Genomic DNA, 15,565 nt, shown 5'->3' with positions numbered 1-15,565 from the left:
TCAAACCTATCGAGTTATGTTAAGACGACATAACCTTTTTAAACTCATCTTTAACTCCTTATTCATTCACTAAAGGATGGATGAAGAGTGAACCCACCATCAAAGCAAGTTCCACACTCTATCTTATGATGATGTAGTGATGAGTCAAAGTATGAGTTTTTAAAAATTGTCACCCCAACATTTATCGTAAATAAGATACTACTTAACCTTAAGGATTACGACTTCTATCTTCAATTTTTTCCAGCACAAAGATATTACCCTTGTTGTCCCTTCCAATCCTCATGGTGTCATCAACATATCTATGAGAAAGATTGAAATAAGAAACAACAAGAATTTTTATCAATGATAGAATAAAAGACAGAGAAAAACAGCAAGTTTCACAGCCCTTTAGTTTGTCCATGATATGATCTTAGGATATGTGATTTCCAACCATCCCTCTGGATTGAAGATGCCCAATAGAAGATTATAGTTTTTCCGGAATACATGCATCAACTGTGAATGCAAGGAAGAAAGTAATTTGAACTTGGAAAAATCAGACAAATATTCAAATACAATTAATTAGGCTAGAGAAAAAAATGCAGTATCTAATAGCATTACCTGATCAGGAGTAATGGTGGAGCTTTCAAAGTTAATGTCAACCCTCTGTGAATTTCAAGTATTATCTAGGTAGTTACTCAGCAGCAATAGTTATAGATTACAGAGAGATAAATTAAGATTGGTCAAACAAGAAGGTAGAGCTTTAACTGTTGCTGAAGCAATCTTGAAAGAAGCCTCAATACTAAGCTGTCCTGACAACAAACTCAACCCCTTTGCACTGAACTCGACCACGTTAACTGCTTTGCTCTCCATTTTAGAATCAAATGACCAATGCTCAAACTCAGTAGATAAAAGTTACAAAGATGAAATACTGGAAACACAGTTTGCATCTTCTAATGTCAAAAGTTATATACAATCTCTCTACTCAAAATTTTGTAGTTTGTACCTTGGCTATGTTAATGGTTCAAAAAAACTCATCCAATGAGATAAAGTCTCTGAGGCCTAACTTGGTTCTCTTTGATCTCAGAATTGTGATTGTGCTATAAACAAGCCTCCAACACCCAGCCACCTTCCATGTAATAGAAATTATTGATAGGGATAGATCATAAATTGCAATCACAATCAGATATCAGATAATTTAGGCAGAGTTGAAGTTACCTTGTCTAGTTCTAGAGTTGGCTCTGGAGTTGGATTCTGAGATTCTAGATGCTGCACCAAACTCTCAATTTCAAATTTCTTGGCAGATGGGAATCCAAAAATCCCCCTGTTGATTCCTTGAAACATATTTTTTAGTGCAATTGATTTCAAACATATCACATACCCTTTCTTCATGGTTAAACAATGCTAAAATCTTATAATGAAAAAGAAAATGAAAAAGTAGATTCAATATTGTTGAAATGGGATACCTTCCGCTGCCTGGTAAAGCTCCCTTTTCAATACAGCAAGTGTGTCATTGATGCAGCGAAAATTGGTGAATTAAAAATTATGAAAATGTGTACGTTGTTAGTATAGTTCTTAATTCACCGGAAATCCACTTATCAATTTAAAAATATGTTACAGAAATTCAAATTTTAAATAGTGAGAGTATGAATCCTAGGTCGTCTCCCAACGAGTTGCAGAAAGGTGTGCTATTTTATTAATCAGATGTTTTCAAAAAGGTTTGAGTTGAATGACAGGAAATTAAATTGATGAGTTTGAACAATGTAAATAAAAGCCTTGACTGGGAGTTGATTAGTTGAAGTCCCTATTATAGTTGGAATGCTCTCAAGATTAATTGATAATTAAAGGTTATTCTGTTTGGTTATCCTTTACTAGGCAAAGGAAAGTCAAACACGTTGGAATGCTATGTCTGTTCACAAATTGCAACCCACTTAATTAAAAGGGATTGGTGTTAGTGACTAGAAGGCAATCCAACAGTAAACCCAATTACAATCTTTCTTTCAAGCCTTCCAACTCAATTGGTTCCTTTCAATCAACTCCCCATCAAGTTAGGGAACTACTCACTCATTGTAAATAATAAATCCATAACATATGAAAGGGAATCAAAAGAAGACATGATTATTGGAAGGTAAAATGGATTAAAATGAAAGAAACAATTCTTGTATTAAATAATCATAAAAGTATTCCAATGACAAAATTGAACAAGGCAAAGAATATGGAAGAAATAAACCAAGTTAAGAGAACGAACTAGAATGACAAAATCTTGATGAGGAAATAACTCTTCTCAATATCCCAATGCAAAAGTAGTAGAAATATAATATCCTAAAAGTATAAATTGTGTAGAGAGAAAACCTATAGAAGGAGTAAAAAAAAAACTAGATCTCAAAACTTAAAACTGTGTAGAATGAATGTTATTTTTTGTTTCTGCATGTTCTCTGGCTCTAGTCTGCTGTTCTGGGCCGAGAACTGGGTCAAAACAGGGCCCAAAACCGCTCCTAGCAAAATCTGCAGATTATGCAGATCGCGCATGTCACGCGATCGCATCGTCCACGCGGACGCGTCATTCGCGTTTTTCCGTGCCACGCGTTCGCGTCGTCCACGCCTCCACGTCACTTGTGCTTTTCCTTTCCGCGCAATCGCATGAGCCATGTGGCCGCGTCACTGCGATTTCTCCTCTTCCGCGCGAACGCGTGAGCCATACGGCCGCGTCACCTCTCGCTGGTTGTCTCTTCAATTTCTTGTGTTCCTTCCATTGTTGCTGGCTTCCCTTCCAATCTCCAACTCATCCATGCCCTATAAAGCCTGAAACACTTAACACACAGATCACGGCATCGAATGGGATAAAGGAAAACTAAAATGCATAATAAAAAGTCTCTAGGAAGCAGTTTTCAACCATGTAATAATTTCAGGAAGGAAATATAAATGCATGCTAAATTAATGAATAAGTGGGTAAGGATCATGATAAAACCACATAATTATACACAATGTAAACCATAAAATAGTGGTTTATCAACCTCCCCACACTTAAACATTAGCATGTCCTCATGCTTAATTGAAGGAGATAAGACAATGAGTATGAACATGTAGAAATTCATGCAATGCAATACAACCTATATATATACAAATGCAACTATATGATTCTTGCCCACTTGATCAAAAGTAAACAAGCTCTTCAAAACAATTACAAATCAAATTCCATTAATTCTATCACTATACAGTAAAACAGATAAAAGTGCAAGAAGATAACTCGTGAAAGCAGGGAACATAAAAATTTAAGTATAGAACCCTCACTGATGATGTATGTACGCTCTAATCTCTCTAGTGTATAGGGTGATCACTCTATCCTTCTCTAATCATGCTTTCTAATTTTTGTTTTTCTCCTAACCAATCAACAACAGTTAATATGCTAATGCAAACATCATGAGGTCTTTTTAAGGTTGTAATGGGGCCAAGGTAAGGATAGGGATATATATATATGGTTAAGTGAGCTTATAAATTGAATCTTTAATTAACCCAGCTTTAACCCAACCTATATATTTTATACAACTTTAGAATTCATACCTAGCTACCCAGAATTCCCTTTTACCTTCCATACTCATGTATCAAATATTTTTTTATGTGTGCATTGATCCTTGAATTTTTAATTTCACATTGGGGTAATTTTGTCCCCTTATTCATTAAACATAGCTTATCAATGCACATAGATTTGCAATTCTTATAGCTTCACATGAGTAGGTACCCAAATTCCCATTATATTATCATGATACATTCCCTTTATAATTTTTTTGTTCCCACATATTCCCATACTTAACTAGCATACACAATTCTATCTTAAGCTAACCAAAGATTCAATTTGGGATATACAGTTGTTTTTCCGCTTAAGGCTAGTAATGTGGTAATATACAGAACAAATGGGATTTTAAGGCTCAAAGTGGTTAACAAAGGTAATTAAAAAGGGTAGGCTTAATTTGGATAAGTGAGTTTAAACAAATAATGGCCTCAATCACATGCAAGCATATAAACATAATAACTATTGGACATATAGGATGAGACAAAATATAGATTACAATCATAGAGAAGTAAACACAAAAGAATAAAATAATCATGGTTAAATAATGTAACCATGCATAAAGGCTCAAATTTTCACAGGTTGTGTGTTCTTTAGCTCAAAAATTATGTTTCAAATACAACTTCAAACAGATTTATCCTAAAAAAATTAGGATAAGAATTAGTGAAATTTGTTCTAAAGATATTTTTTTAGAAGAAACTTATTGTCTTTTCAATCAAGTAGAACATGCATGCAACTAACCTATTCTAAGAAAAAGAAAATCTAACTAAAATATTCTAATTTATTGGTGCTAGGGAAGAGAATTTACCTCCAGAAGTCAGGTACTGACAGACCTCCCCACACTTAAGGCTTTGCACCGTTGATAAACCCCATTTTTAGGGTTTATCTTGTATTGAATTTAGAGTATTTTGATAATCTTTTATCACATTTAGCCTATGAATTAGCATGGTTTTGTTATCTCTCCCATATTTATGCTTAAGTATAAAAACATGCTTTTTAAGCCTTATTTTGATGAATTCTAATTTCTCCTTGATTCCATAAGATGCCTTGATGTGTTTGCTAGTAATTCCAGGATTGAAATAGGCTAGGCATGGATCAAAGGAAGCAAGGAAGGAAGCATACAAGTGGAGAGAAGCATAAAAAGTCAAAGAAGCAAAGTCAGCCAAGCACGCGCCCGCGCACAAGGCGCCCGCGCGCAGATTACAGAATCGACCAGGGACGCGCACGCGTATCGTGCGCGCACGCGTCGATGACCGCACATGACTTCATTAATGCAACACGTGCCTGGCGATTTGAGATGGTTTCTGAACCCATTTTTGGCGCCAATTGCTAAGGGAAAGGAATAAAAGGAAGAAGGATTAAGGGGAAGGCAACAATGAATCAATCTAGCATATAGCATAATTAGGATTAGTTTAGAGTTAGCTTTAGAGAGAGAAGCTCTCACTTCTCTCTAGAATTAGGATTAGGATTAGGTTTAGGTTAATCTCTCCTCTTAGATCTAGGTTTAATTCATGTTTTGATTCACTTTTCCTTTATCAATTCTTAATCTTCTCCTCTTCCTCTTTCTAGTTATGTGCTTTAATAATTGTAATTCTTCATTTTGTTGTGGATAGATTGTTATTCCTTTGTTCTCTTTCAATAATGCAATTTGAGGTAATTCATGATAATTGTGATTTCCTTGATTGTTGTTGTTAATTCCTTGCAATAATTGTTGTTAGATTCTATTCTTGTTGTCAATTTTCTTTGCTTTTCTTTTGTACCTTCCAAGTGTTTGATGAAATGCTTGGTTGGATTTTAGTGTAGGTTTTGTTCCTCTTGGCCTAGGTAGAGTAATTAGTGACTCTTGAGTTATCTAATTTCTTTGTTGATTGATAATTAGAAGTTGCTAATTAATTTGAATGCCTCTAAAGCTAGTCTTTCCTTTAGGAGTTGATTAGGACTTGAGGAATCAAATTGATTCATCCACTTGACTTTCCTCCATGGTTAGAGGTTAACTAAGTGGGAGCAATGGACAATTTGCCATCACAATTGAGGAGGACAACTAGGATAGGACTTCTAGTTTTCATATCTTGCCAAGAGCTTTGCTAGTTGTTAATTTATTTTCTTTGCCATTTATATTTCTTGTCTAAAATCTTAAAAACCCCAAATATAACTCACAACCAATAACAAGACACTTCATTACAATTCCTAGGGAGAACGACCCGAGGTCCAATACTTCGGTTTATAAATTTTAGGGGTTTGTACTAGTGACAAACAACTTTTTGTATGAAAGGATTATTGTTTAGTTTAGAAACTATACTTTACAACGAGATTTCATTAGTGAAATTCTAAACCACTAATGCACTATGAAGAAGAGACATTCTATGATGCATATTACTCCAATGGTTATGGTGAATCACCTTATGACTTTCAAGAACCACCACCATATGCCTATGAACCATACCCTCAACATAAACCTCAACCATACTCACAAGCCTTTCCACACCAAGCACCTTCCTATAATCCATATCCATCATATGACCAATCATCCATACCATACTTTTATGACCATTTTGAGCAAGAGCCCTTAGAACCACCACAACCCTATCAAGATTACTCCCAAGAACCACCTCAATACACACAACCTCCACAACCTTACCAAGAAGAACCACCTTCCCATTATGAACCCTCTCTCCAAAATAATGAACCTTCCTACTCACCCCAAGCCCCAATGGACGATCCTCTCACTTTGTTACTTCAAGGACAAGAGGCCATGAAGCGGGATACACTTGAGTTTGTGACCAATTTGACCAAGGTGGTGCACACTTTAGCTCACCAATGTTTGAATACTCAAGATACTTCCATGACCACATGTAAAAAGTCAAAAGAAGAGCAACGCACGAAGGAGAAATTGGAAAATTCGGTGGAGAAGGAGGAGTCGAATTTTGTGTTAGAACAATTGGAGGAGCCTATGATCATTGAAGAAAAGGAAGAAGTGGTTGAAGATTTAGGAGATGTTGAAAGTCCATGGGAATCTAGCATCATGGAGAACTCTTCCAAGAAGCTTGATGATGAGCGGATAATCTGTACACTTTTTGGCATTGTTTTTAGTATGTTTTTAGTATGTTTTACTTAGTTTTTAGTATATTTTAATTAGTTTTTAGTTAAAATTCACTTTTCTAGACTTTACTATGAGTTTGTGTGTTTTTCTATGATTTTAGGTATTTTCTGGCTGACATTGAGGGACCTGAGCAAAAATCTGATTCAGAGGCTGAAAAGGACTGCAGATGCTGTTAGATTCTGACCTCCCTGCACTCGAAGTGGATTTTCTGGAGCTACAGAAGCCCAATTGGCGCGCTCTCAACGGCGTTGAAAATTAGACATCCTGGGCTTTCCAGCAATATATAATAGTCCATACTTTGCCCGTGATTTGGTGGCCCAAACCGGCGTTCCAAATCAGCTCAAAATTGCCCGGCGTTAAACGCCGGAACTGGCACAAGAATGGGAGTTAAACGCCCAAACTGGCACAAAAGCTGGCGTTTAACTCCAAGAGAAGTCTCTATACGAAAATGCTTCAATTCTCAGCCCAAGCACACACCAAGTGGGCCCGGAAGTGGATTTTTATGTCATTTACTCATCTTTGTAAACCTTAGGCTACTAGTTCTTTATAAATAAGACCTTTTGCTATTGTATTCTCATCTTGGTAGCTATCTTTATTCTTATGCTATCTTAGATCATTGGGAGGCTGGCCTCACGGCCATGCCTAGACCTTGTTCTTATGTATTTTCAATGGTGGAGTTTCTACACACCATAGATTAAGGTGTGGAGCTCTGCTGTACCTCGAGTATTAATGCAATTACTATTGTTCTTCTATTCAATTCAGCCTATTCTTGTTCTAAGATATGCATTTGCACCCAAGAACATGATGAATGTGATGATTATGTGACACTCATCATCATTCTCACTTATGAACGAGTGCCTGACAACCACTTCTGTTCTACAAACAAATAAGGCTTGAATGTTTATCTCTTGGATCCCTTAATTGGAATCTTCGTGGTATAAGCTAGAATTGATGGCGGCATTCAAGAGAATCCGGAAGGTCTAAACCTTGTCTGTGGTATTCTGAGTAGGATTCAATGATTGAATGACTGTGACGAGCTTCAAACTCGCGATTGTGGGCGTTAGTGACAGACGCAAAAGAATCACTGGATTCTATTCCGACATGATCGAGAACCGACAGCTGAATAGTCGTGCCGTGACAGGGTGCGTTGAACATTTTCACTGAGAGGATGGGAGGTAGCCACTGACAACGGTGAAACCCTACATACAGCTTGCCATGGAAAGGAGTAAGAAGGATTGGATAAAGACAGTAGAAAAGCAAAGAGACGGAAGGGACAAAGCATCTCCATACGCTTATCTGAAATTCTCACCAATGAATTACATAAGTATCTCTATCTTTATCTTCATGTTTTATTCATACATTATCCATAACCATTTGAGTTTGCCTGACTAAGATTTACAAGGTGACCATAGCTTGCTTCATACCAACAATCTCTGTGGGATCGACCCTTACTCGCGTAAGGTTTATTACTTGGACGACCCAGTACACTTGTTGGTTAGTTGTGCAAAGTTGTGATAAAAGAGTTGAGATTACAATTGTGCGTACCATGTTGATGGCGCCATTGATGATCACAATTTCGTGCACCAAGTTTTTGGCGCCGTTGCCGGGGATTGTTCGAGTTTTCGGCAAGCTTTTGGTCCGGTAACATCAGTGCCAAATTTCTGATCCGGCAACAGCACCAAGTTTTTGGCGCCGTTGCTGGGGATTGTTCGAGTTTGGACAACTGACGGTTCATCTTGTTGCTTAGATTAGGCATTTTTCTTCAGAGTTCTTAAGAATGAATTCTAGTGTTTCAAGGTGATGTTCTTATCATCACCAAAGCTGATTGATCTTCATCAATTTAGCTCTTGAATGTAATGTCCTGCTGAAGCTTGACTAGCCATGTCTAATTCCTTTAGACTGAAGCTTTAGACTAACATTGCATGATTCCTGGAATTCTCATTAAGAATTTTGATATCTTTATTTTCTTTTTCCACTTAATTTTCGAAAAATCCAAAAAAAAATTTACAAAATCATAAAAAAAACCAAAAATATTTTATGTTTCTTTTTTAGTCTAGTGTTTCATTTTAAGTTTGGTGTCAATTGCATGTTTTTGTTCTTCTTGCATTCATTCATGTGTCTTAAGTGATCTTCAAGATGTTCTTGATGATTTCATTACTCTGATCTTTAAATTCTCTTGACTTGAGTGTTTGTGTTTCTCATATGCATTCTCATTTTTTTAGTGTCAGTAGTATACAAACTGCTAAGTTTGGTGTCTTGCATGCATTGTTATTTGATTTTAGTTGCATTTTGATTATTCCTCATTATTAAAAAATCCAAAAATATTTTTAATTTGTGTCTTTTCAAGTCAAAAATACAGAGAATTGAAGATTCAGAACCTGCAACAGAGAAATTACACAGAAAAAGCTGGGCGTTCAAAACGCCCAGTGAGGAAGACAAACTGGCGTTTAAACGCCAGCCAGGGTGCCTGGCTGGGCGTTTAACGTCCAAAAGGGTAGTGCTCTGGGTGTTAAATGCCAAAATGTGCACCATTCTAGGCGTTTAACGCCAGGATGGCACAAGAGGGAAGATTCTGTTTTCAATGCAAATTTTTTCAAGTTTTCAAAATTTTTCAAAATCAAATCTTTTTCAAATCAAATCTTTTCAATCAAATCTTTTTCAAAATCAATTTCTTTCCATTTTCAAAAATACTTGCTATCAATTAATGATTTGATTCAACATTTCAAGTATGTTGCCTTTTCTGTTGAGAAAGGTTTAAATGTTTGAATCATATCTTTTCTTGTTAGCCAAGTCATTAATTTTTCAAATCAAATCTTTTTAAATTGTTTTTCAAATCATATTTTCTCAATCACATCTTTTTAAAACCATAACTTTTCAATCATATCTTCCTAATCACATCTTTTTCAAAATAGTTTTCAATCATATCTTTTTAATTTCTAATTTCAAAATCTTTTTTCAAAAATCACTTGATTTCTTTTCCACCCTTGGTTTTCGAAAATCAATTAGTATTTTTCAAAATGTTTTTCATTTATTTTCGAAAATTTCTTCCCCTCTTCTCACATCCTTCTATTTATGGACTAACACTCATCCTCAATGCATAATTCGAACTCCATCTTTCATTGATAAGTTCGAATTTTCTACCTCTTCCTTCCATTTTTCTTTTCCTCTGACACCTTAAGGAATCTCTATACTGTGACATAGAGGATTCCATATTTTCTTGTTTTCTTCTCTTTCATATGAGAAGGAGCAAGGACAAAAGCATTCTTGTTGAGGTTGACCCTGAACCTGAAAGGACCTTGAAGCAAAAGCTAAGAGAAGCAAAGGCACAACTCTCTGTAGAGGACCTAACAGAAATCTTCAAAGAAGAAGACATGGCAGCCGAAAACAACAACAATGCCAACAATGCAAGGAAGGTGCTGGGTGACTTTACTGCACCTACTCTCGACTTCTATGGGAGAAGCATCTCTATCCCTGCCATTGGAGCAAACAACTTTGAGCTTAAGCCTCAATTAGTTTCTCTAATGCAACAGAATTGCAAGTTCCATAGACTTCCATTGGAAGATCCTCATCAGTTTTTAGCTGAATTCTTGCAAATCTGTGACACTGTCAAGACTAACGGGGTTGACCCTGAGGTCTACAGAGTTATGCTATTCCCTTTTGCTGTAAGAGACAGAGCTAGGATATGGCTGGACTCACAACCTAAAGAAAGCCTGAACTCTTGGGAAAAGCTAGTCAATGCCTTCTTGGCAAAGTTCTTTCCACCTCAAAAATTGAGTAAGCTTAGAGTGGAAGTCCAAACCTTCAGACAGAAGGAAGGAGAATCCCTCTATGAAGCTTGGGAAAGATACAAACAATTAATCAGAAAGTGTCCTTCTGACATGCTTTCTGAATGGAGCATCATAGGTATCTTCTATGATGGTCTGTCTGAACTATCCAAGATGTCCTTGGATAGCTCTGCTGGAGGATCTCTTCATCTGAAGAAGACGCCTGCAGAAGCTCAAGAGCTGATTGAAATGGTTGCAAATAACCAATTCATGTACACTTTTGAAAAGAATCCTGTGAACAATGGGACGAATCAGAAGAAAGGAGTTCTTGAGATTGATACTCTGAATGGCATATTGGCTCAGAACAAAATATTGACCCAGCAAGTCAATATGATTTCTCAAAGTCTGTCTGGAATGCAAAATGCACCAGGCAGTACTAAGGAAGCTTCATCTGAAGAAGAAGCTTATGATCCTGAGAACCCTTCAATGGAAGAGGTGAATTACATGGGAGAACCCTATGGAAACACCTATAATCCTTCATGGAGAAATCACCCAAATCTCTCATGGAAGGATCAACAGAGACCTCAACAAGGTTTCAACAACAATAATGGTGGAAGAAACAGGTTTAGCAATAGCAAGCCTTTTCCATCATCTTCTCAGCAACAGACAGAGAATTCTAAGCAGAACCACTCTGACTTAGCAACCATGGTCTCTGATCTAATCAAAACCACTCAAAGTTTCATGACTGAAACAAGGTCCTCCATTAGAAATTTGGAGGCACAAGTGGGACAGCTGAGTAAGAAAATTACTGAATTCCCTCCTAGTACTCTTCCAAGCAATACAGAAGAAAATCCGAAAGGAGAGTGCAAGGCCATCAACATGGCCGAATTTGGAGAGGAGGGAGAGGCAGTGAACGCCACTGAGGAAGACCTCGATGGACGTCCACTGGCCTCCAATGAGTTTCCTAATGAGGAACCATGGGAATCTGAGGCTCATAATGAGACCATAGAGATTCCATTGGATTTACTTCTACCATTCATGAGCTCTGATGAGTATTCTTCCTCTGAAGAGGATGAGTATGTCACTGAAGAACAAGTTGCTAAATACCTTGGAGCAATCATGAAGCTAAATGACAAGTTATTTGGTAATGAGACTTGGGAGGATGAACCCCCTTTGCTCACCAAAGAACTGGATGACTTGTCTAGGCAGAGATTACCTCAAAAGAGACAAGATCCTGGGAAGTTTTCAATACCTTGTACCATATGCACCATGACCTTCAAGAAGGCCTTGTGTGACCTGTAACACCCTACCATACAGAGTCTTATGCTTAAGTCATAATTCAGAGATGGCAAGGTATTATGACCTCTAAAATAAAAATTTAGTACATATAGTAGTATGAATGATTGATTATAACTAGGAGCCTTTGTAGAAAAAGGGGTAAACAAAAAATCCATCGCAACTCTAGAGCGCAACACTCCGATCGACAACATAACGAATAAGGATAAACCAACGCGAGATTATATATATACAACGGAGTGTCAAAAACAGGAATATCAAGACTCAAGATCCGGCTGCGAAGATAACCGGTCCGAGCATAGCAATATATACATATGATAAAATAAGGAAAACCCCAAAGGAAACCCAAAGGGACACAAATACATAAAACATATTCTCCAAAATTCTCCCATAAGAGGAGTCATCACGGTTTGTATTATTTAATGGAGATAAAAGTATCTAAACAAAACATAGCCCCGAGAACAAAGGATCTTCGCAAATCTAGAAGTCTCCAGCATGCATCAGCGAGACACCTCACGTCCTGCATCTGAAAACCATAAAATCCGCATGGGTGAGAACCAGAGGTCCCCAGCATGGTAACAGCTTCCACATATATAATACATAATAATGGAGGAAAGCCGAAGGCAATCCTAGAACTTCCTCCAAATAATATCAAAGCTTATAAACAAACTAAACCATAAGGGCATCTGACTAACGATACTTCAGTCTAACTAATACTTCCCTTTCCAATTCCTTCAGACCTCCCAACCACCAGCAGGAGTATAATATAGCAAACACAGTTATATCAAGCAAGAAATATACAACTAGGAACAAGTAAGGCATTTAGACAATTAGCAAGTAATATGCAGTCAAATAGGCAATCTCAAACAATTCATATAGTATGCATATGATGAATGCCTGTCCCTAGTGGCTGATGATATCATCTGTCGGTTATAGAGCCAACCCGACAAGTCCTGGTAGCTAACCATTGGACTGTCCCTCTGTCACGCATCCCCAACTCGAGTTATACTCATCATAAACTTGATCATAATCATGATCTATATCCATCACCTTCACTGGTGAATATTTACGGGGGCGAGCTCATCCGGGTCTTTCACAGTGCCCGGCCACACTTATGACATAGGGTCAAAAGAGTATCAAGTCTCAACCTGGAGCACGTGGTGGCTAGCCACTGCTACTACCCAGGGAAACTCGTATCTCCGATAGTGGAAGTGCAAATCACAATTATCAATAATTCAGCATAAACATGCATGAATTCTCATCCATGGATCAACATCCATATCAGCCATTCCGGCTCACGGTTAAATCCATAACCGGCCAATATTCATAGCATACACAGCTATTCCGGCTCACGGTTCAATCCAGAATCAGCCAATATATAAACAATTACGGCCCTTCGGCCAATGGCATAACCAGCACTTCCACCACCATCCTCCGCATCTCACATAATCATGCTTGATCCTCAATGATCATTCATTTTTCCCTTGCTTCACTCACAAGTTACCTCATTTTCTAGCCCCTTTTTAATAGCTAGGCATGTCATATTGATTTAAGATATGAGTGGTGAGATCGGAGGCTTAGAAGTATGAAATTTGGCTTTTAAAACTCAAAAATCAACTTTGGGATGAAAACAGGTCCACGCGTACGCGCACTCCACGCGCACGCGCGGATGGCCTCAAAAACTTCCTCGACGCGCAAGCGTCATGCACGCTAACGCGTGGATTAAAAATTTTCCAATCGACACGCACGCGTCAACCACGCGTACGCGTGGGTGTTCTCGTGCCCCAGGCACAACACTAGCACAGTTCGGGCATAACTCTCTGGAAAATGGCTGGGTATTGGGTGCAGCACCATCGGCGCGCCCGCGCACATCACGCGCACGCATGGATGGCATTTTCGGGAAGAACGGCGCGCACGCGCCAAGTGCGCCCACGCGCAAGGGGTCATTCTGCTAAAAATTTTCTAAGTTAAAAGCTGCAGAATTCACCAATTTGAACCCCAATCTTCCAACGGACATAACTTTCTCATTTTAAATCGTTTTTCACCCGTTCTTCGAACGGCATGAACATCCCGGATCCAATTTCATTTCTAAATAGGTTTGGCACAAAACAGAGATTCGTAGTCCAAGTTATGTCCCACCAAAGTATGCCCAAAAACCATATTTTTTCATAAAAACCACAAAGTGCCATTTGCAAACAAGCCATTTCCAACTCTTTTCAAAATCAATCAAAACATGCCATTTTCATCCCTTTTCTTTTGAAATCAATCAAAATATATCAATTTCAATATCAAGCCTCCTCAACTCACACATTGGGATTTTACCACAATACACAAAATCACTATCTCATCATTCTAACCCACTTCACCCAAGTGGCTCAAACTCAAATATATTGACATATCATATACTCTTACTCATGCCAATTCTCAACAACACCAATTCCAATAAATCATCATTGTACACAACCAATATCATACTCACCATCAACATGGTTCAACCCACAATTCAACCATAACCAATCATCAAGCATATATCACAACATGCATATTTCTCATACATCATACTACCAAGGCATCAATAATCATCATCACATATATGACCACATCATATATCTCAATCATTCAACAACATCAACCATTCAATTCCTATCTTAGGGCCTCTAGCCTAAGTATTTCCTACCACATTACATATTAGATATGGAAAACCGAAACCATACCTTAGCTGTTTTTCCCAAGCTCTACCGGAGCACTTCCAAATCACTTATCCAAAAACTCTCAAGGCCTCAACACCTCCAAGAACAGATTTTTCACCATCAAATCCCTTATTCAAGCTTTTCAAAATCACCAATCAAGCTCCAATATCCACACATACACAACCTAAGCCACAACCATCATACCCATACACAACATCTCAAAACCCAAACATCATAAAACAACAAAATTACACTAGGATTGAGAATCTTACCACACCCAAGGTCCAAGGAGACAAGATTAACCTTCTCCTTCAAGAGAGTTGGGTCCTATAACATCAAAGAACCCAAAATCTCAACATTTCACCCATGAAACTCGAAAATAAGGGCTGGAATTTCGAACAGCAACATGTGGCTTACCTCAAGATTAATTGTATGGGTTTTGTAGAGCTCTCCGTGGTGAACGCGTGGCCGCAAACGGAGCGGCAATCGGAGCTCTAGATCAAAAGTTATGGTGGTTTGAAGATCAAGTGAGAGATAGAAGTTTGAGAGAGTGTTCTTCCCCCATTCCCTTTACTTTCAGCGTGTTTTTGAGTGTTGTGAGGAGAGAGAGTGCTGAAAACTAGGATTTTGGTCTAGTTATGTTGGGCCAAGGGCCCACTTTGGGTCTAATTGGCCCGATTTGGCCCGTTCGGTCCAATCTTGGTCCGAATTCTATGAAATTGGTACCAAAATTCTTGTCTCGGCCTCCTCTATCACATTTAGCCATAAAAATCACATTTTGGGCTTTCTAGAATAAATTCTCATTTATGGGTTAAGTAGCCGTTAATTAACCGGGTTTTACATGACCTAGGCTCAAGCATAAACCTCATGCCTCTCTCTGTAATGGAGAAGTTAGGGATCTTTGAGGTGCAAGCTGCAAAAATCTCACTAGAGATGGCAGACAATTCAAGAAAACAAGCTTATGGACTTGTAGAGGATGTTCTGGTAAAAGTTGAAGACCATTACATCCCTGCTGATTTCATAGTCCTAGAGACTGGGAAGTGCATGGATGAATCCATCATCCTTGGCAGACCCTTCCTAGCCACAGCAAAGGCTGAGATTGATGTGGACAGAGGAGAATTGATCATTCAAGTGAATGAAGAATCCCTTGTGTTTAAAGCTCAAGGATATC

The 15,565-nt window shown here is 38.1% G+C and overlaps 1 non-coding gene and 1 pseudogene across 1 annotated transcript; both read right to left on the bottom strand.

The window, feature by feature from the left end:
• Positions 1-216: 216 nt before the first annotated feature.
• The window catches only part of LOC112725710 (fibrillin protein 5 homolog), a 47,693-nt pseudogene continuing 32,344 nt past the window's right edge, over positions 217-15,565 (bottom strand).
• LOC112764658 (small nucleolar RNA R71) lies at positions 10,421-10,528 on the bottom strand. The gene has a single exon (XR_003183276.1). It is a non-coding gene; the product is annotated as a small nucleolar RNA R71 (small nucleolar RNA).

The sequence above is a fragment of the Arachis hypogaea genome, chromosome 2, assembly GCF_003086295.3.
Source record: "Arachis hypogaea cultivar Tifrunner chromosome 2, arahy.Tifrunner.gnm2.J5K5, whole genome shotgun sequence".
Classification (NCBI taxonomy): domain Eukaryota; kingdom Viridiplantae; phylum Streptophyta; class Magnoliopsida; order Fabales; family Fabaceae; genus Arachis; species Arachis hypogaea.
Note: the sequence above shows the minus strand (reverse complement) of the source record. Positions and strands in the feature narration are given on the sequence as shown.